Source organism: Orcinus orca, chromosome 8 (assembly GCF_937001465.1).
Source record: "Orcinus orca chromosome 8, mOrcOrc1.1, whole genome shotgun sequence".
Taxonomy (NCBI): Eukaryota; Metazoa; Chordata; class Mammalia; order Artiodactyla; family Delphinidae; genus Orcinus; species Orcinus orca.
The window spans coordinates 83,029,232-83,049,891 of NC_064566.1; positions in this window are offsets into that span (position 1 = coordinate 83,029,232).

Here is a 20,660-nt window from a genome sequence, read left to right on the forward strand (position 1 = left end):
CTGGGAGCCTTTATTTGTAGTTTTTGCTGATTTCATGAAATAATGCCAGGTGGGTCACCAACAACTAGTTTAACACTATTTTGCCATATCTGCGTCAAATTTTTTATCCCAAAGATACTGCTAAATAGCTCTCACCCCTGAAACCAAGCAGGACTCTGTGGGGCTCTTGGGCATGGAAGCCTTTCTGTGTTCCCTCTTTCTTGTTTGTAGGGAATAGGCAATAGGCTTGTCTCCATGACCTTCCCTGAGTTGCAAAGGGCAGATTCAAACAGCTGCTAATCAGGTGAGGGAGGGGATGCAGAGACAAGGGAGGAGCAGTCAAACAATAGTGCAGGGTCCTAGTTCTGCCTCAAGGGATACACATAACAATATCTTTGAGCTCTTCTGCAGAACTAAAACCCCCAACAAATGGAAGTTATTAACTACTTGATGAAGCATTCTTTATTCCAGAGAGAAGGTCACAGTTGGATAACATCCAGGACCACAAGAAGCTCATCAGGAGAACACCTGAGGCCATATTAAAGGAATGCAGGCCCTGCACACACCCTGATCTTTATCAGCAACCTCACCCTTGAACCATTGTTGTAAAACTCCTCACCAAATCCTTCCAGGTTGGGACACAGTTTTGAGGGCATTAGCCCACTGTGTCCCCCTTTGCCCGGCAAAGCAATAAAGTTCTTTTCTACTTCACACAAAACTCTGTCTCCAAGATTCAATTCAGCGCCAGTGCACAGAGGCTAAGTTTCGGCATCACCCCCAGTCCTATTCCTTTTTCCCTCTCCAGAGGTAACTTGTATCACTTGTAGTTTTATGCACTTAACTACTTGTGTATGCATCCATAGTCTGTGCATAGTGTTATGTACTTATATCCTGTATTTTCCTATTAGAATGGAAACATCAGGATTGGATGTCTTAAAAGTGACAACAGTGTAAGAATAATCAGCTCACTTAAGCAGAAATTTAAAGGACATTTTACATACCCTTAGGGGTTAGCAGTCACCCTTAGGAGTTACAATAGGACACCTGGAGGCATTCATTTTAATCTAAATTTTCAGAAAGAATATGATGAAAGCAATACAGATAATAGTAAAATAGAATGCAAACTTGCCCAAGTTTTAAGACAAGTTGCAGGGGACTGCAAAGGAATTTTCCTGCTTAGGAATATGCAGTCACTGTTCTTTTAGGATCATTCTTCAGTGGAAAAGTTAGAAAGGAACCAACATTAGGGAACCAACATTAGGGGGATGAAAAGTGCAATTTGTTGAATACTTAATCAGAAGTAGAGCCTAACGCTTGGCATAGTGCACACCTTTGCAGGTCACCTCTGAGAAAGCACCCATGTGCTAGGTGTAAGGCCACTCTTCTACTGGCCTAGACCTTAAGCAGTAGGCTAGTAGAAGCCCAGAAGTTTGGTGGTCCTAACAGTACCATGTTATTTCTGTTGATACTTAGCACTCTTTCTGTGCTCTTCCTAGTACTGCCTTAGCAGGAAGCCTGCTAAACTGGCTCTCCCCCCTCTAAATCTACTCTACCCTTCACCCTGCTCAGTACCCTGGGAAGTTGACTTCTATGCACAATATTAACCAGAATCCCTTTTCCTTGGTTGAGTGTTGCAAATGGGAGAAACCATTAGGAGAAGACTGGGTGGGAAGGGAAAGAGGTCAGGGAGTGTATTTTCTTGCCTTCCTCCCATGCAGTGGTTTGGAAATAGCTGTATTCCTCTACATCACAGCTCCTGACATAGCCCAGAAGTAGATCTCATAGGTTCAGCAACCAGTTTTCCTTGCCTTTTCTTCTTTTGAGTAGAAACATCTTGCTCTTGCTTAGCCCAGGCTGCTTCACCATCTCTTGTAATTTCCTTTATCCTTGCCTACACTCTTTGCTCACTCAATTTGGGTGTGCCATCTGTTTCCTGCTGCAGACCTGTATAATATAGTAATTTGTACCATGAGTAGCTCCTAGAAACACAGCCTCAAAGTAGGATTCTGGAATTGCATGCATTTGGTGGATATACAAATACCTTCCTTGTCAGGGGAAATGGATACTTGTGGCAAGAGGTGATTTCACATTTACTCACATTATCACTAGTGGTGGTGTGAGGTGTTGGAAGACAGTGAGGAAAATCAAGTGGATGTGGCATTTTGTCACTATGGCCATGATGGGGATTACAGAGGCTGTTGTGAGGGCTAGTAGTTCTGTTTTGTTTCTTTTGTTTCTTTTTTGATTTTTGGCCACACGACACAGCATGTGGGATCTTAGTTCCCCAACCAGGGATCGAACCCATGCCCCCAGAGTGCCAAGGAAGTCACGGGCTAGTCATTTTGGATGTCCAGGATGTACACACAGGAAAAAGGATAAATTGAAAGCAAGCGTGAAACATCAGAAAACTTATTATGGCAGCTTTAGGGGAATATCTTGTCTTTTGTAGCTGACAGAAGCAACCCCTTCTGTCTGAGGGAAACAGTCTTACCCCAACTGCCATACACCCAAGAAAAAAAGCTTTCAGTGACTTCACCTAAGAAAATTCTTTCATAAGGGGATATCAGGATCCACACCTACTATCCATCTTTACACTCCGGAAAATAATCAATTAGATGCCAGCATATCCCAGACGAGTACAAGATTAGGCCCAAGAGAAGGCACCTGTACAGGATATTATCACATTGCACTGGTAGGAGTCTGGGGAACAAGTATGGGAGTAGATTCTAAGGGTATTAAACCAAAAAGGATGACATAAGATAGGCCAGGCATATTGATATTGGTGTATTCACACAGGAAACGTGATTTAACGTATTGGCTTGAGAACCTGGAAATGATGGTAACATTGACACAATAGCTGCCTACAGTCAACTAGTTGGAAATGTCAGAACTTTCCCAGAGTACTATAAAGGGAAGAGTCCAGAGTCTTAGGGAGAGGGGAATGTGGATCTATTCTGTGTGAACTTGCTCATTACCACAAACATGGTTGCTTACAAGAATGGAAATGTATTCTCTCACAGTTCTGGAGGCTAGAAGTCTAAAATTAGTTTCACTGGGCTGAGATTAAGGTGTCAGCAGGGCCATACTCCCTCTGGAGGCTCTAGAGCTCCAGGGGAGAATCTATTCCTTGCCTGTTAGCTTCTGGTGGCTGCCAACATCCCTAGGTTTGTGTTCATGTCACTCAATTCTTTGTCTCCATGAACATATGGCCTCCTCTTCAGCATGTGTCAAATCTCCCTCTGTCTCTCTCTTTTAAGGATGGTTGTGATTGAACTTAGGGCCACTCAGATAATCCAGGATTCAAGTTTCCTAACCAAATCACATTTATTTCCCATATAAATAATATTTGCAGGTTCCTGGGATTAGGACTTGACATTTTTGGGGACCATTATCCAGTCTACTATTATGTAGTAAATTGTTAAATTACGGTAGATCTATACCATGGGATACTAACTCAGCAATAAAAGGGAATGAACTATTGAAACACTTTACAACCTGGATGAGTGGCCAAAGAATTATGCTGAGTGAAAAAAATAGCCAATTATGAAAGCATACATAGTGTATGATTCTATTTATACAACATTCTTTAAATGACAAAATTATAGAAATGGAGAGCTGATTAGTGACTGCCAGGGTTTAAAGAGGTGGTGGGGGCAGGAAGGAGGTAGGTATGGCTGTAGTAGGACAAGAGGGATCCTTGTTGAGATGTTAATGTTATGTATTTTGATTGTCAATATCAAAATGCTGATTGTAATATTGTTCTACAGTTTTGCGTGCAAAGAGTACACAGGATATCTCTAGTATTTTACAGCTACATGTAAATTTACAATTATGTCAAAATAAAATGCTTAATTTAAAAAGTGCTACTCAACAAGAAAAAAAACAACCCAATCAAAAAATGGGCAGAAGACCTAAAAAAAAGGGTACAGGGGCTTCCCTGGTGGTGCAGTGGTTAAGAATCGGCCTGCCAAAATGCAGGGGACACGGATTCGAGCCCTGGTCCAGGAAGATCCCACATGCCCCGGAGCAACTAAGCCCGTGCACCACAGCTACTGAGCCTGTGCTCTAGAGCCCACGAGCCACAACTACTGAGCCCATGCACCTAGAGTCCATGCTCCGCAGCAAGAGAAACCACCGCAATGAGAAGCCCACGCACTGCGATGAAGACCCAACGCAGCCAAAAATAAAATTAATTAATTTTTTAAAAAATTTGTAAAAGGGTACCAAAGAACTTAATAACTTTTGTTATTTACAAAACAGAAATAGAGTCACAGATGTCGAAAACAATCTTATGGTTACCAGGGGTGGGGGGTAGCGGGGAGGGATAAATTGGGAGATTGGGATTGACATATACACTATTATATAAAAAATAGATTAATAAGGACCTATTGTATAGCACAGGGAACTTTACTCAACACTCTGTAATGTCCTATATGGGAAAAGAATCTTAAAAAGGGTGGATATATGTATATGTATAACTGATTCACTTCACTGACAGCAGAAAGTAACATAACATGTAAATCAACTATACTCCAATAAATTTAAAAAAAAAAAAACTTTGGGAAAGCAAAATAAATAAATAAGAGGGGAGGGGAAAGCAGCCATGTCAATGGCAAAGAGAGAGGCAGTAGTTACTAAAAAACCTAGCCTAGGATCCCTGGCAGCAATGAAAAAGAAAGATTTTTGGTACTTTGAGATAAAGCTCTCTCATCTAGCATTTATATAGAGAACACTGAATGCTAACAGCACTTTCTATGTTTTAACTCATTTAGGAGTACTCTGTAAATTATAAAACACTATAAGAAGATAAAATGATAATAAACTATTCTGTATATATTCTAGACATGCAAATAAATCTACAATCCTCCCACCAAAAAATAACCATGTATAATTTCTGCATAATCATCAGCTGTATATAGAGTATATAGAGTTTGAGCTTCCTCTCTTACCCTGATATTTCTAGTCTCTCATTAAAAGTGTCAAGTGTCATTAAGCCAATAAACTCAAACTTTATAGCTAGTTAATTTATACTTGCTCTTCCATTTCAGGTCATTTAATCATTAGTCAAATATTTGGGTGAAGTTTTGTATTTGATAATATTTTAGGGAGCACTGCCACCTGCCAAAGAGTTGCTAATCATGCCCATGATGTCTTTGGATTATCAAATAAATACTTTATTCAATAAGAGTTTTGTCTATTACTCTTACCATCATAAAACCAGAACTGTACTTAACTTCTCAAATCCTTTCCTCCTCAGCCATGGAAGGTACTCAAGGCTCAGCCCAAGGAGCGTGCTCAGAGTTATCTTCTTTGCACAGGACTTAGTCTGAAAGCCATCACTTGGACTTCTCAGGCTTATTTTTATATCCTCCTGTTTTGCATTTTATATAAGAATTTCATTTTGAAGCTACATTTTGTTAAGTAGTTTAAGCTATGCTTGGCATTATGAGCAAAGAATCCAGCATAGGAGAAATGCCTTTTGAATTGTTTCTCATAGAATTTCTGTATATGGAGACAATGAACACTAGACAAAGAAAACACTCTCAAACTCATTTTACTAGCTTTTAAAACAATGTTGTATAAAAATAAACCAAAGAAATGAGTATAATACAAATCAGATGAAACATCAATACACTTGGTTGTATCTAATTTTATAGGATCTTAATAGTTTATATTGGGTTTTTCAATGCTCAAGACAAAAGAAATAAATAAAAAGTCCTGCAGTTTGAGCACTAATGTATAACCAGTGCTTTTCTACATTCTTTGCTGTTATGAGTAGAGAATGCATAAAGCTGAGCTGGATTCATTGTTTGGATTAAAATTAATCTTTGGGCAGCCAGATGGTTTTTATTTTCATTTTATTTAAATTTTTCTCATCTCTGAAGTCAGTCTCAAGATTTATGAGTTTTGTAAATACTTATAAAGGTTTCTGTTTGTTTGTTTTAATTGAGCCACAGAGGTGCCCTATGGGACATTCAATCCCAGGTTTGGGGAAAACAGTAAACAGGTAACTTGGTCATTTCCATATAACCTGACAAAGAGAGGGTTGCTTTATCAATGAATAAATTCATCTTCTTTTTTAGACATCAGCTATTTTTTTAGTTCACCGATCTGTGTATGACAAGTCCATCAGAAGGATTAAGCATCTGGTTTAACTTTTCCATTAAACGTCCCTTTTTGACTTTTAGTAGATTTAGGCAAAGCTTGCGGGAAGACTTTTAAGTAACAATACTGCTCTTAAAGAGTTAAGAATTACCATCAAAGTAATTTACTGCTTAAAATCCTTCCCATGGCTTCCAATAATCTATAGAATAAAATTCAAATCCATTAGCCTGTTACATTATTGATGACCACCACCCTCCCTACCACTCACATCTAATTGTAGCCCTCCTTGCAGCCAACTTGTGAACCTTAGAAGCTAATTATTATTCCACCTAATTCACCCCTACCCAACACTGACAGTCAATGTTCCAAGCTGTTTTCTATCTCTCTACATTTGCTGCTACTTCACACTGCCTTCCCCACCTATTAGCTGAACAAATAATTCTTTTAAGAATCAGACCAATTGGACAATCTAGAAAAAAATGAATAAATTCCTGGAAAAATACAACCTATCAATCATGAAGAAATAGAAAATATGAACAAAACAGTGAGTAAGGAAATTGAAGTGGTAGTCAAAAACTTCCCAAAAAAGAAAATCCTGGGACCGATGTCTTCACTGGTAAATTCTACCAAACATTTAAAGAAGAACTAATACCAATTCTTCCAAAAAAAGTTGAAGAGAAGAAAACACTCTCAAACTCATTTTACAAGGCCAGGATTACTCTCATACCAAAGCCAGACAAGGTCACTACAAGAAAAGAAAATTACAGGCCAAATGTCCTTGATGAACATAGAGGCAAAAATTCTGATTAAAATACTAGCAAACTGAATTGAACAGCACATTAGAAGAAACACACACCATGATCAAGTGGAGATTTATCCCTAGGATGCAAGGATGTATTAACATACACAAATCAAGGGGAAGATGAGGGGAAAAATAAGTGAAGAGAATTAAGAGGAACAAACTACCAGTTATAAAATAAATAACAGGGATGTAATGTATAGCACAGGGAATATAGTCAGTATTTTGTAAAAACTTTGTAATCTATAAAAATAGAGTCCCTATGTTATACACCTGAAACAAATACAATATTGTAAGTCAACTATTCTTTAATTTAAAAAAAACATCTGAACCTCAACCCCTTTGCCTCAAGTTAGGACAACATTGAAAGATGATCCTAGCTCCAGAGCTCCTGCCTAAGGTCATCTGAGGCCTTTATGGAAACCACATCACAGTTCAACTCCTCCCTCTGCCCAGTTCCCACTTCCTGGACTTTCCTATATGTGTTGATTTTGACACTCCTCAATAAACTTTCTGCATGAAAAAAAAAAACCAAGAAAAACAAAAAATTACACAAATCAATAAATGAAATAAACCATGTTAACAAAATGAAGGATAAAATATCACATGGTCATCTTAATAGATGCAAAAAATTTTAACAAAATTCAACATCTTTAAATGAAAAAAATCCCTCAGCAAATTGGATATAGAAGGAATGTAACTCATAATAAAGGCCCTATGGCAAGCCCACAGCTAACATCATACTCAATAGTAAAAGCTAAAAGCTTTTGCTGTAAGATCAGTGGCAAAACACCATTTCTATTCAACATAGTACTGGAAGTCCTGCCAGAGCAATCAGGCAAGAAAAAGAAATAAAAGGCTTCCAAATCAGAAGGGAAGAAGTGAAAGTATCTGTTTGCAGATGACATGATATTTTATATTGGAAACCTAGAAGATTCCCACCTAAACACTGATAGAACTAATCAATGACTTCAGTAAAGTTGCAGGATACAAAATCAAAATCCACAAATAAGCTGCATTTCTATATGCTAACAATGAACTACCAAAAAAAGAAATAAAGAAATCAATCCCACTCACAATAGCATTAAAAACAAGAAAATACTTAGGAATAAGTTTTGTTGGTCTGTAAACTGGCCCCCATACACTGAGGGTAAAGGAAAGACCAAAGAAAGAGGCAGACTAGATTGGTGGATGGCAGGTTTAATAAACAAGGGAACTTTCATTAAAGGCTTGTCTTGGATGGCCACAAGATGAGATTTCTGCACCCACACTCCAGAATCTTAAAAGTTTATATAGAGGCATTTACTGGGTTCAGTCACATAAACCATCCAGATGGTCTCTACAACAACTTTATTCTGTCAAGTTTACATCCTTGAAACAGCTCCTAGTGTGGGTGGGTGGAATGTATACTCCAAGGACAGGGGAGGGGCTCAGGATCTTCTGATTGGGTCCAGCTCACAGGTCAACCAACTGTTGCATCTTCTCTATGACCTCCTCCCACATTCTACACTCATGATTGGCTCTTACAGTCTTACATGCCCCCCCCCTTTTCCACAATGTGCCCTGAGTGGTCAGCAAAGGGTTTTACTAGCATGGAGGTGGCTCATTTTATAGCTATCTGGCTGCTCTGGAAGCAAATACCACAGCAACAACATAGGCACATGCAAGAGAAAATGCAGGTTAAGATAATGATTCCCAAAATAAGTAATTTTTTTTCCACCAAGAGCCCACGACCCAAACCAATGATTTATTAAGGCCAACAGAATCACTCAGGGCTTCCCTGGTGGCTCAGTGGTTAAGAATCCGCCTGCCAATGAAGGGGACACGAGTAAAAGCCCTCGTCCGGGAAGATCCCACATGCCGTGGAGCAGCTAAGCCCATGCGCCACAATTACTGAGCCTGTGCTCTAGAGCCCATGAGCAACAACAACTGAGCCTGCGTGCCACAACTACTGAAGCCCGTGCACCTAGAGCCCGGGATCTACAACAAGAGAGAAGCCCACGCACTGCAACGAAGACCCAACACAGCCAAAAATAAATTAAAAAAAAAAAGAATCACTCAGAACTTTCTCTTGTTTCCTCATGTGATTTAATAAAGATGATACATTAGCAGATCATCAGGTATGAACACAAAACATTGTTTGGATAATAGCACAAGTACCCCCTTGCAAGGCAGTAATAATATCCAAAGCCATCCTATTTTGAAGCACAGGTTTTCTCATTAGAGGCTTTTTAGCGTTCAGTAAAGACAGGCTTTATTGACTATCATTTAAAGTTTGCTAGGTGAATTTAGTAAGGGCTTCTATGTGTGCCATAACCTCCTCCAAGGCAATTGAGGGAAAAAAGATAGCAGCCAAATTATCATCTGTTCTCTCAGTGGAGAACAGAATGTACCCACCTGGCCTTGAGGAGAGAGAAGTTGTCAGCTTAAGGAACTTGACCTGGTTGTGCATACTACACACGTTGACCAGGGCTGGGGGTGGGCAGAACTGTCAGGTGTGAGGAGATGAATGGGGGCAGGACACTCCAGACCAGAACCCCCGCCTTCTCTCCTCTTTCAGTGAGGCATGTTCCATTCCAGTATAGTGTGTTTCAATAGATCTGGCTTGCAGCAGGACAATGGGATCCCAGTGGTGACTGAGTAGTTTCCCCTCGCACAAGGGTTTGAAGTAACTCACTCATCCCAGTGGGATGCCCCACTGTAAACTGCAGTAGATAATGCCTTTCCCAGGCATGATAGGACTCGGTGTCCTCAGTGGAATAGCACATTGATCCACGGCGAGAGTAGGGGCAATGGCCATCATCCAAGAATTCCATACCTTTACAATGTTGGGTATCTCATCAGGGGACCCCAGTCTGGAAAACAGGGCAACAGGCCCTAGTTTTTGATCTTTCAAATGTATTAAAGCCTATGAAAGTACTTTGACCTACCAGCTAGGGTGGTTTTTTCTGTTCATAATTTTATCTGTCACTTTAATACTCCATTTTTCCTTTCTACCAACCTTGCTGCTAGTAGGTTATAGAGGAGATGGAACCTCTATTTGATATTGTATTCTTTTGCATAGTCTTTCTCCTTTGAAATGTGATCCTTGATCTGTCTATTCATCAAGGGTATTTGTACTTTGTACTCAGCTTCTCTAATGTCCCAACGGTGGCAGGCTGGTTTATGCGCCAAGAGGGGAAAGCTTAGGTTAGGCCAGATGTAGGGTCCACAAAAATCACGGCATATTTAAACCCTTACTCAGAGGGAGGGGGCCAATATAATCAATTTGCCAATTCCTCACTGGTTGGGAACTTCAGAAGATGGCCCCAGACTCCTTGGCCAGTTGCCTTGGACATTGTTGAGAATATACAGAACCTGCTGTTCTTAACCAGAACTTAAACAAATCACTGTATCTCAAGGGCAATCCAACAGCCTTAGCAATGTGCCATCCCACCTGGGTGCTACAGGGGCCACTCTTCCTATGCACTCAATCTCTCATATCTGCTGTGGGATCAGTTGCTAGTGTTCATACCCAGGTTAGGACATCAGTTTCCTGATTGCCAGGGGATGTCAATGCCTTATGAACTGGCATATGGAAAACAGTGAGGACTACCTCAGGCTCTTTCAGGCAAACCCAAATGTCTTTCCACATATTTTGCCCCCCACAATTACTTATTTATGATCATCCCATTGATCACAATTGGCTTCCCATTGTCCAAGCTATAGAATTAATCCCTTTAGAACAGTCCAGCTGTCAGTACAAAGAATCAATGGCCAGGGCTCATGAGTGATTGGACAAACTGCTCTGAATTCATCAAACTGGCTGCTGTCATTTGTTCCTGTTTGCATCCAGGTGATGTCAGTGTTGGGCTGAATAGTGACTGCAGTCTATTTGGGCAGATTGCCCTGACTAGACCTATCTGTATACAAGGCGTCAGCAGGAATTTCCCCAATTCCCTCTCTAAAGGGCACAAAAGAGAGGGGCAAAGAAATAGGGACAGGGGCAATTGGAGAATCTACATATTCTACAGGGCCTAGTAGCACCCATATTTCTAGAGACAGCAGGCTGTACACTGAAAATTACAAAACTTTGATGAAAGAAATTGAAGAAGAAAAAAACAAGTGAAAAGATATTCTTTGTTTATGGATCAGAAGAATTAATATTGTTAAAAGTGTCCATATTACCCAAAGCCATCTATAGATCAATGCAATCTCAAGATTCCAAAGGCATTTTCACAGAAATAGAGAAAAACAGTCCTAAAGTTTGTGTGGAACCATAAAAGACCTGGAATAGCCAAAGTTATCTTGAGAAAGAAGAACAAAGCTGAAGGCGTCACATGTCTTGATTTTGAACTATATTACAAAACTATAAAAAGACAGTATGGTATGGGCATAAAAACAGACAGACCAATGGGACAGAATAGAAAGCCCAGAAATAAACCCATGCATATACAGTGAACTAAAGTTTGACAGGGGAACCAAGGATACTCAATGGGGAAAAAAATAGTCTTTTCAATAAATGGTGCTGGGAAAACTGGATAACCACATTGTAGAGGAATAAAATTGGACTTCTATCACAACATTCACAAAAGCTAGTACAACTCAGTGGCCAAAAAAAATCACAAATAATCCAATTTTAAAATGAGCAAAAGACCTGAAAAAACATTTTTTTCCAAAGATTTTTCCCAAAGAAGATATACAAATGACCTACAGGTGCATGAAAAAGTGTTCAACATCCCTGATCATGAGGGAAATTCAAATCAAAACCACAATGAGATATCACCTCATACCTGTTAGGATGCCTATTATCAAAAAGGCAAGATATAACAAATGTTGGCAAAGATGTAGAGCAAAAGGAACTTTTGTGTGCTGTTGGTAGGAATGTAAATTAGTATAGCCATTATGGAAAACAATATGGAGGTTCCTCAAATAAGATAGCAGCTTATCACAGCTGTAAAGATTCTCTGAGGGTGGAAGAACCCACTCCCCAGCATGATGCTTAGAGAAGAGGCCAGGGCCCTGAGGATCAATGCTTTTTAATTCCCTCACCTATGCATATTCATAAGACATAAGGCAGCCCCAGAGTGGCAAGGTCAAGTCAGTTTGCAGAGTGCCAGTCACCTTAGGAGCTAGTGACTATGGAGTTCCAGCTGTGAGGTGAAGCTTTTCAGAAATAATAGCAAGAACTGAAGAGAGGACTGTAGGGGACAGCACTTCTGCAAGGGAAACTCTCCAGAGGCTTTTTGAGGGAGTTATAGGTTCAGTTGAGATGACATCCTCCCTCATGTATCCCAAGTTTTTGAGGCTTTCCTGAGCCCGTTTTTGGTTCACCTGCCCAGTTGCTTCCTAAAGAACAAGTTGGCTGAGTCAGGATCACTTCCACGGTTTGCTGCATCATGGAAGCAGAACCACTCTCCTTGCTCCTCGCCACAACTCAAAGCCATTTCTAGTTCAGTCTCTATGACAATAAAAACAGTCAACTTTTTCTATCATCCCAGTCCACCAGAATATCAAATTGTAACTCAGTTACTTCCCCACCACCACCGGAATGCCCACATACTCCTCTATGCAAATGTATCCAATCCTTTTCAAGAACACTCTGTCTCCAACACTAAGAGGGGTTGGTTTCCATATGTCAAATGAAAGTATCTATTGATATTTATCTTTTCTGCAGACTTACTTAACAGTGAACTTCTATCTCTAAGCTGCAAAACACTGTGCTTGAAAGTACAGACTTTAAAGCCATATTCCCTGAGTTTGAAATATCCCTGCTCCACCACTTACTACCTGTGTAATTTTAAACTTTGTTAACTCATCAGTAAAATAGATGTTACAATAGCTCAGCCATCATAGGGTTTTTATTCTACCTGTAATTAATACAGGTAAAGCGTTTAGATCAGAGTAAGCACAACATAGGTGTTAGTGATTATTATTATTTTTATAAAAAACAACTAGAAGCTGTTTTCATAAGAGAGAAAAATCTCCCTGGTAGAATGCTGTACTACAGATGGAAGATAACAATTTGCTAAACAAACAACATTCAAGACATCTCAGAAAAAAGATTAATAAAGCCTCATGAAGAGTTAATAAAACTATGAAGGTATTCAATCTTTCAACAAATACATATTGAACCTCTGATCAAATCGACAGGGATATAGCCATTAACAGAACAGACTACAATCTCTGCCCTCATGGAGTTAATATTTAATGGGGATGTAGACAGAAAAAAAAAAGCACCACCCAAAAGTTGAGAGTTATGTTTTATTAGGTGGACAAAATTGACTTAAGCCCAGGACACAGCATCTCAGATAGCTCTGAGAGACTGCTCCAAAGAGGCAAGGGAGCAGCCAGGGTATAGAGGAGTTTTTGCAACAAAGACCAGGTAGTCAGGACATCAAAAGATTACTGTTAATTAAAGAAAACCAGATATCTCAAGTTAAGGAATTTAGCGCTTTTCTGTGTATGGGGAGATGCAAGAGTCTGGGCTCACTGAAATGACTCCTTTGATACGCATCTCAGATATTTGGGGCCAGTATCCTGTGCTTCCCACCCTGAGTTTCCTCGGGGTGCTCTGTTGGGAGTCGGTGTGGTGGCCACAGTGTCTGATGATTTGATGATGGGCATTATGCTTCTTTCCTGAGTTCCCTCAGGGTTCACTGTCAGGGTGGTTGTAATGTGATGGCTTGAAGGCTGCAACATCCTTTGTTTACTGATATGGCAGGCAATATTTTTCATTCACTGGGAATAAGGAGACAAATAATATACCAGAAACCTGAGCAAAATGATATATAGATTATAATGAGTAAAATGAAAAAATAAATGGGTATGGAAAATTAGGAAAGAAGGCGTAATTTTAGTTAGGGGGTGAGAGAAGGCTTTCTTGACAATATTTTCATAAGAGCCAAAGGGAGGTAAGGGGGTAATCCATATTTATACCTGGGGAAATTTTTTCCAAGTTTCTTGAAAAGTTTCTGAGGTAGAAGCTTGCTTGGTGTATTTGAAGAACAGCAAGGAGGTCAATATAGGTGGAGCAGAGCAAGAGAGGGAGAGAATATAGAAGATAAGGTCAAAGAAGTAGTAAGGGTAGAGGCAGTTAATATAAAGTCTCATCAGCCATGATAATAACTTTGGTCTTTAGTCTGAGAAAGTTGGAAGACCATGTGGAGTTTTGAGCGAAAGAGGCATATAATCATAGGACCATTTTGGCTTCTTGTTAAAAAGTAAAATCTTGAGTAAAATAAGCAAAAAACAAGAATACAACAAGGGTGGTAATTTTGGAGATAATGAAAAGTGGTCTGATTTACATATATTTTAAAGGTATGGCCAACAGTACTTGCTGAAAGACTGGAAATATATGTGGGGTATAAGAGAAAGTGAGAAGTTAACGGAACTCCAAGATTTTTAACCCAAACATTTTAAAAGGTAGAATTTATATCTACTATGGAGAGATAACTGTGGAATGAGAAAACTTTTAAAGAGATAAAGGTTTTAGTTTTGAACATAATGTGTTTTTGTGTTAGACATACAAGCGAGGATGTCAAGTTGAGAAATATAAGCTGGGAGTTCAGGGGAGAGGTCTGGCCTAGAGATTTAGGTTTGGAAATCATCAGTGTATTTAAAGAGAGTGGTAATAGAAAGAGAAGAGGTGAGATCCGAGGACCTGGGAGCCTCTAAAACTTAGGGTTTGGGGAGATGAAAAGAATCAGCAAAGGAGTCTAAGAAAAATTGACTGATTAGAAGGAGGGGGAAAACTTGATTGACATTATCTCCTGGAAGCCAAGAGAAGAAACTGTATCAAAGAGAGAGTGCCTTAGTTCTGGCTACTATTGACAGAATACATAGACAAGGTGGCTTATAAACAACACATTTCTCACAGTTCTGGAGTCTGGAAGTCTCACTCTAGGATGCAGGCATGGACAAATTTTGGTGACAGCCCTCTTCTGGATTGCAGATTTCTCATTGTATCCTAATATGACAGAAGCAGAGAAAGGAAGCAAGCTCTCTCATGATTTTTATAAGGACATTGATCCCATCCATAAGGACATCACCCTCATGAGCTCACCTAATTCTAATCACTAATCGCCTAATTCCAAATGCCCCACTTCCTAATACCATCATATTGGAAGGCATAGTTTCAACATATGGGGGTGGGGCACACAAAAATCCAGCCCTTAACACAGAGCATTTGCATTGAGTTAAATATTCCTGATAGGTCAAGTAAGATGAGCACTGAGAATGAAGACTGAACACTACTACTGCCCAAGGACTTAGCAATATGATGGTCTTTGGTGACCTTGAAACAAAAAACAAAACAAAACAAACAAACAAAAACCTTTAGTGGTAGAGTAGAGCAAAAGCCTCATTTGAGTGAGTTCTAGAGTTAATGGATGAGAAAAATTGGAGATAATGAAAGTATCTCAAGTTTTTGCAGAAAAGGGGAACAGAAACATGGGACAGTATCTAAGGGTAAGGGATGGGATCAAGAGAGGATTGTGTGTGTGTGTGTGTGTGTGTGTGTGTTTGTAGTGGGAAAAGCAATGACATGTTTCTATGTTTTGGTGAATGATGCAGTCAAGATGGGGAAATGTGTGTGCCAAAGAGGTGGCAATTGCTCAAGTAACATCTTAAATAAGAGAGAAGGAATTGAATCTAATGTACAGACAAAGGGACTAAACTTAGGCAGGAACATAGACACTTTCTCTCTAGTAGCAGGAGGGAAGGCAGAGTGAAGGGGACAGATGCATCCAGGTGGGTGGATGTGATAAAGGGAGCTTCTGAATGATTCTGATGTTTTCAGTGGTATAGGGAACAAGGTAATCAGATGAGAATAAGGATGGAGAATAATGCATTAGAGGTTGGAGGAGAGAAGGAAAGGTATGGAATAGTCACCTGGGTGAGTGAATCAGAAAAATGCAGTAGGATTGCAACCAATTTAATATTAGTGCTCATGAATTTAAATCAGCTGGAAAAGGCAGGGACAGAAAAGGCAGAGAATGAATGGTCTGAGGGTTTGGAGAGCAATGAGGAGCAGTTGTAACTAAAGGGTAATGTGGCAGAATAAGTAGAGAAATGAAAATCTGGAGGATTTTGTGATAGAGGGTTGTAAGCTATATTAAGGATATTATACTTGCCCCTACAAGATAAAAAGGAATCCTGCTTTTCAATCAGGGCAATGCATATATAATTTGGTTTTCCAGAGAGACAATTCTGGTAGGCATGAACATGATGGGCTGAAAATTTATTAGTTAATATATGGATGTGAAGTATCTAAAACTCCTTCTTATAACCAAAAAGTATAGTTTATGAAACTAAACTGGTCAGTAAAAGATTTCCAAACAGAATGTTGTTGGAAAATATGAACCCATTATGACACCTCGCTGAGTTTTTTATCTTAGTGCCTTTCTTAATTTTTCCAGATACCTCATATTATTTTTTTATTGAAGTATACTTGATTTACAATGTTGTGTTAATTTCTGCTGTACAGCAAAATGATTCAGTTGAACATATATATGCATTCTTTTTTAATATTCTTTTCCATTATGGTTTATCACAGGATATTGAATATAGTGCCCTGTGCTATACAGTCTGTTAGTCTGTTTCTGTTTCATAGATAAGTTCATTTTTGTCATATTTTAGATTCCACATATATCTGATATCATATGGTATTTTTCTTTCTTTTTCTGACTTACTTCACTTAGTATGATCATCTCTAGTTCCATCCATGTTATGGCCAATGACATTATTTCATTCTTTTTTATGGCTGAGTAGTATTCCAATGTATATATGTACCACATCTTCTTTATCCTGAAAAATACTATTTTTAATGATAATTCTAAATATAAATATGATTAAGCTTCAGGAAGAGCTAAACATTTTTCTCTAGTAAATAATCATGCCCAAAGTTGAAAGAATGTCAGTTTTGCAGAAGGTAGTTTCAACAGACAATGTATTTGATATTTGAACCATGATTTCTGTGAAAGATCAGTAAGGCTGTGTCTTTAACCCAAAATCACATGCCATTTTTTGGTAACCCCAGAAACCCTCTTCCATATGATGATTGTTATCCAAGAACTGTACTTCTTTTTACTGATGAAAAAGAATGTTCCAACCACCTTTATCAAGACTCTAGGATCTGGTTTTTCTTGTCTAGCTCAGTTCTAAAATGGTTTTAATTAATTTGCTTCCCGGTTACTTAGCTTAATCCTGAATATCCAAATTAAAAAGACCTCAAAATAATTCTTTGATTATTAAAGAAAATAGGTTTCCAACAATGATACAAACCAAACTTTATTAGACAGTTTGCTTATCTCTTCCAAGTTACTAAAACATTAATATTTTCATTTAACTTAATTGTTAACTGTACTCATTTACATATCTGAGGTTCCCACAGAAACAACAGAAATTTGCGCTTGCAGATTCAGGATATTTCCTCATTTTAATTCCCATTCATTGTAAGTATTTTATTGTCTGCCAGTTTATTTTAGACATATTTAAGTCCCTAAATTAATAGCAGATTTCAAATGCATTGATTATTATCTAATCATTCACAGTATATATTTGCTTTAAACAAAATTAAGTTTGTTTGGATGAAATGGTCTAGTCTTTTATTTTTAGGAGCTACACATACACAGAAAGAGAAAATTAATGAACAGCTTCCTCATACACAGCTCAAGAGCACCCTGATGCCAATTTAAAAGTGACCATCAAGTGGCCACTTGATCAATATCAATAAACTCAAAGCAGTGGCTTAAAGATGCAAAATGTGGGCTTCCCTGGTGGCGCAGTGGTTGAGAGTCCACTCTGCCAATGCAGGGGACACGGGTTCGTGTCCTGGTCTGGGAAGATCCCACGGAGCGGCTGGGCCCGTGAGCTATGGCCGCTGAGCCTGCACGTCCGGAGCCTGTACTCCGCAACGGGAGAGGCCACAACAGTGAGAGGCCCACGTACTGCAAAAAATAATAATAATTAATTAATTAATTAAATTTTAAAAAGAAAAATGCAAAATGAAAATGAGTTAAACAAGTATAAGTAGTCACACTATGATCTATAGTATTTATGTCTACATAACAAAATTAAAAGTATTGACAGCTATTTTCCTGTCAATTTCATGATTGCACAACTCATATCCAGTGAAATTAAAATTTTCAATGCACACATGTAGTATTTGTTTAAAGCAAAGCTCATTCTAAAATATAAAATACATGAATAAAAATATTAATTTCTATTTTAAACAATCAGCTACACCCAAAGGGAGAATGAAATTCTCCTAAATATAAATAACTGGCTTTCAAAGCCTACAGTAGTTTTTCACCAATAGAACTCTGGTGTGTCATCAAGAACATATGTTAAGCTCATAAGAAAAGCAATGACCTTTTCCTCTGTATTTTAGACTAAAATAACAGCTATTGCCTTGACATTATGAATTCATTGTGCACTTCTGACACTTTAATAAGGAAACAAACTTTCTTAATACTCTTAGTTGCTAAATATTATAATGGGAAGAATAAATTTAGATGATCATTAAAGACAACAGAAACTGCAGCAGTAAAAAAATATAGATATGAGATTCAAATTCAAACTGTGGATATAATTATTCAGATTCTAAACTTAATTTCATTTCCTGAAATGTGACACCTGCTTCAAAGATGGTTTTGCTTACAAAAAAGGGAGAAGTATGGATTTCACCATTCATCTTGATGACAGTTGTGGTAGAAGAAAGAAAATGGGCTTTTGAGTCCATCAGAACTAAATTAAAATCAGAACAACACTGTTTACTAGTACTGGGACTTTAGAAACACTACCTAAGGCTTCCCTGGTGGCGCAGTGGTTGAGAGTCCGTCTGCCGATGCTAGGGGACATGGGTTCGTGCCCTGGTCTGGGAAGATGGAGCGGTTGGGCCCGTGAACCATGGCCACTGAGCCTGCGTCCGGAGCCTGTGCTCCGCAACGGGAGAGGCCACAACAGTGAGAGGCGCGTGTACCACAAAAAAAAAAAAAAAAAAAGAAACACTACCTAATCTCCTTTGAGTCTCAGATTGTACATATTTTAAAAAACTTTTTCTTGGAGTATAGTTGATTTACAATGTTGTATTAGTTTCAGGTGTACAGCAAACTGAATCAGTTATACATATACATATATCCACTCTTTTTGTATTCCTTCCCCATATAGGACATCACAGAGTATTGAGTACAGTTTCCTGTGCTGTAGACTAGGTCCTTATTAGTTATCTGTTTTATATATAGTAGTGTGTATATGTTAATTCCAATCTCCCAATTTATCCCTACCCTTCTTCCCCCCACCCACCCCCCATAACCATAAGTTTGTTTTCTACATCCGTGACTCTATTTCTGTTTTGTAAATAACTTCATTTGTACCATTATTTTTAGATTCCATATATAAGCAATATCATATGATATTTGCCCTTCTTTGTCTGACTTACTTCACTCAGTATGACAATCTCTAGGTCAATCCATGTTGTTGCAAATGGAATTATTTTATTCTTTTTTATGGTTATTAGTTCATTGTATATATGTACCACATCTTCTTCATTCATTCCTCTGTCTGTGGACATTTAGGTTGCTACCATGTCCTGGTTATTGTAAATAGTGCTGCAATGAACATTGGGGTGCATGTATCCTTTTGAATTATTTTCTCTTGGTATAGCCCAAGAGTGGGATTGCAGGGTCATATGGTAGTTCTATTTTTAGTTTTTTGAGGAACCTCCATACTGCTTTCCATAGTAGATGCACCAATTTACATTCTCACCAACAGTGTAGAAGGGTTCCCTTTTCTCCACACCCTCTCCAGCATTTATTGTTTCTAGATTTTTTGATGATGGTCATTCTGACTGGTGTGAAGTGATACCTCATTGTAGTTTTGATTTGCATTTCTCTGAAAATTAGCTCTCCTGAGCATCTTTTCACGTGCTTTTTGGCCATCCGTATGCCTTCTTTGGAGAAATGTCTATTTAAATCTTTTGCCCATTTTTAGATTGGGTTGTTTGTTTTTTTAATATTGAACTGCATGTGCTGTTTGTATCTTTTGGAGATTAATCTCTTGTCAGTTGCTTCATTTACAAATATTTTCTCCCATTCTGAGGGTTGTCTTTTCATTTTGTTTATGGTTTCCTTTGCTGTGCAAAAGCTTTTAAGTTTAGCTAGGTCCCATTTGCTTATTTTTGTTTTTATTTTCATCACTCTAGGAGGTGGGTCAAAAAAGATCTTGCTGTGATTTATGTCAAAGAGTGTTTTTCCTATGTTTTCCTCTAAGAGTTTTATAGTGTGCGATCTTACGTTTAGGTCTTTGATCCATTTTGAGTTTATTTTTGTGTATGGTGTTAAGAAGTGTTCTAATTTCATTCTTTTACATGTAACTGTCCAGTTTTCCCAGCACCACTTATTGAAGAGGGTGTCTTTTCTCCATGGTATATTCTTGCCTCCTTCGTCATAATTAGGTGACCATCAGTGTGTGGGTTTATCTCTCTGCACTTTCTATCCTGTTCCATTGATCTATATTTTTGTTTTGTGCCAGGACCATACTGCCTTGATTACTGTAGCTTTGTAGTATAGTTTGAAGTCAGGGAGACTGATTCCTCCAGCTTTGTTTTTCTTTCTCAAGATTGCTTTGGCTATTCGGAGTTTTTTGTGTTACCATACAAATTGTAAAATTTTTCGTTCTAACTCTGTGAAAAATGCCATTGGTAATTTGATAGGGATTGCACTGAATCTATATAGTCATTTTCACAATATTGATTTTTGCAATCCAAGAACATAATATATCTCTCCATCTGTTTTTG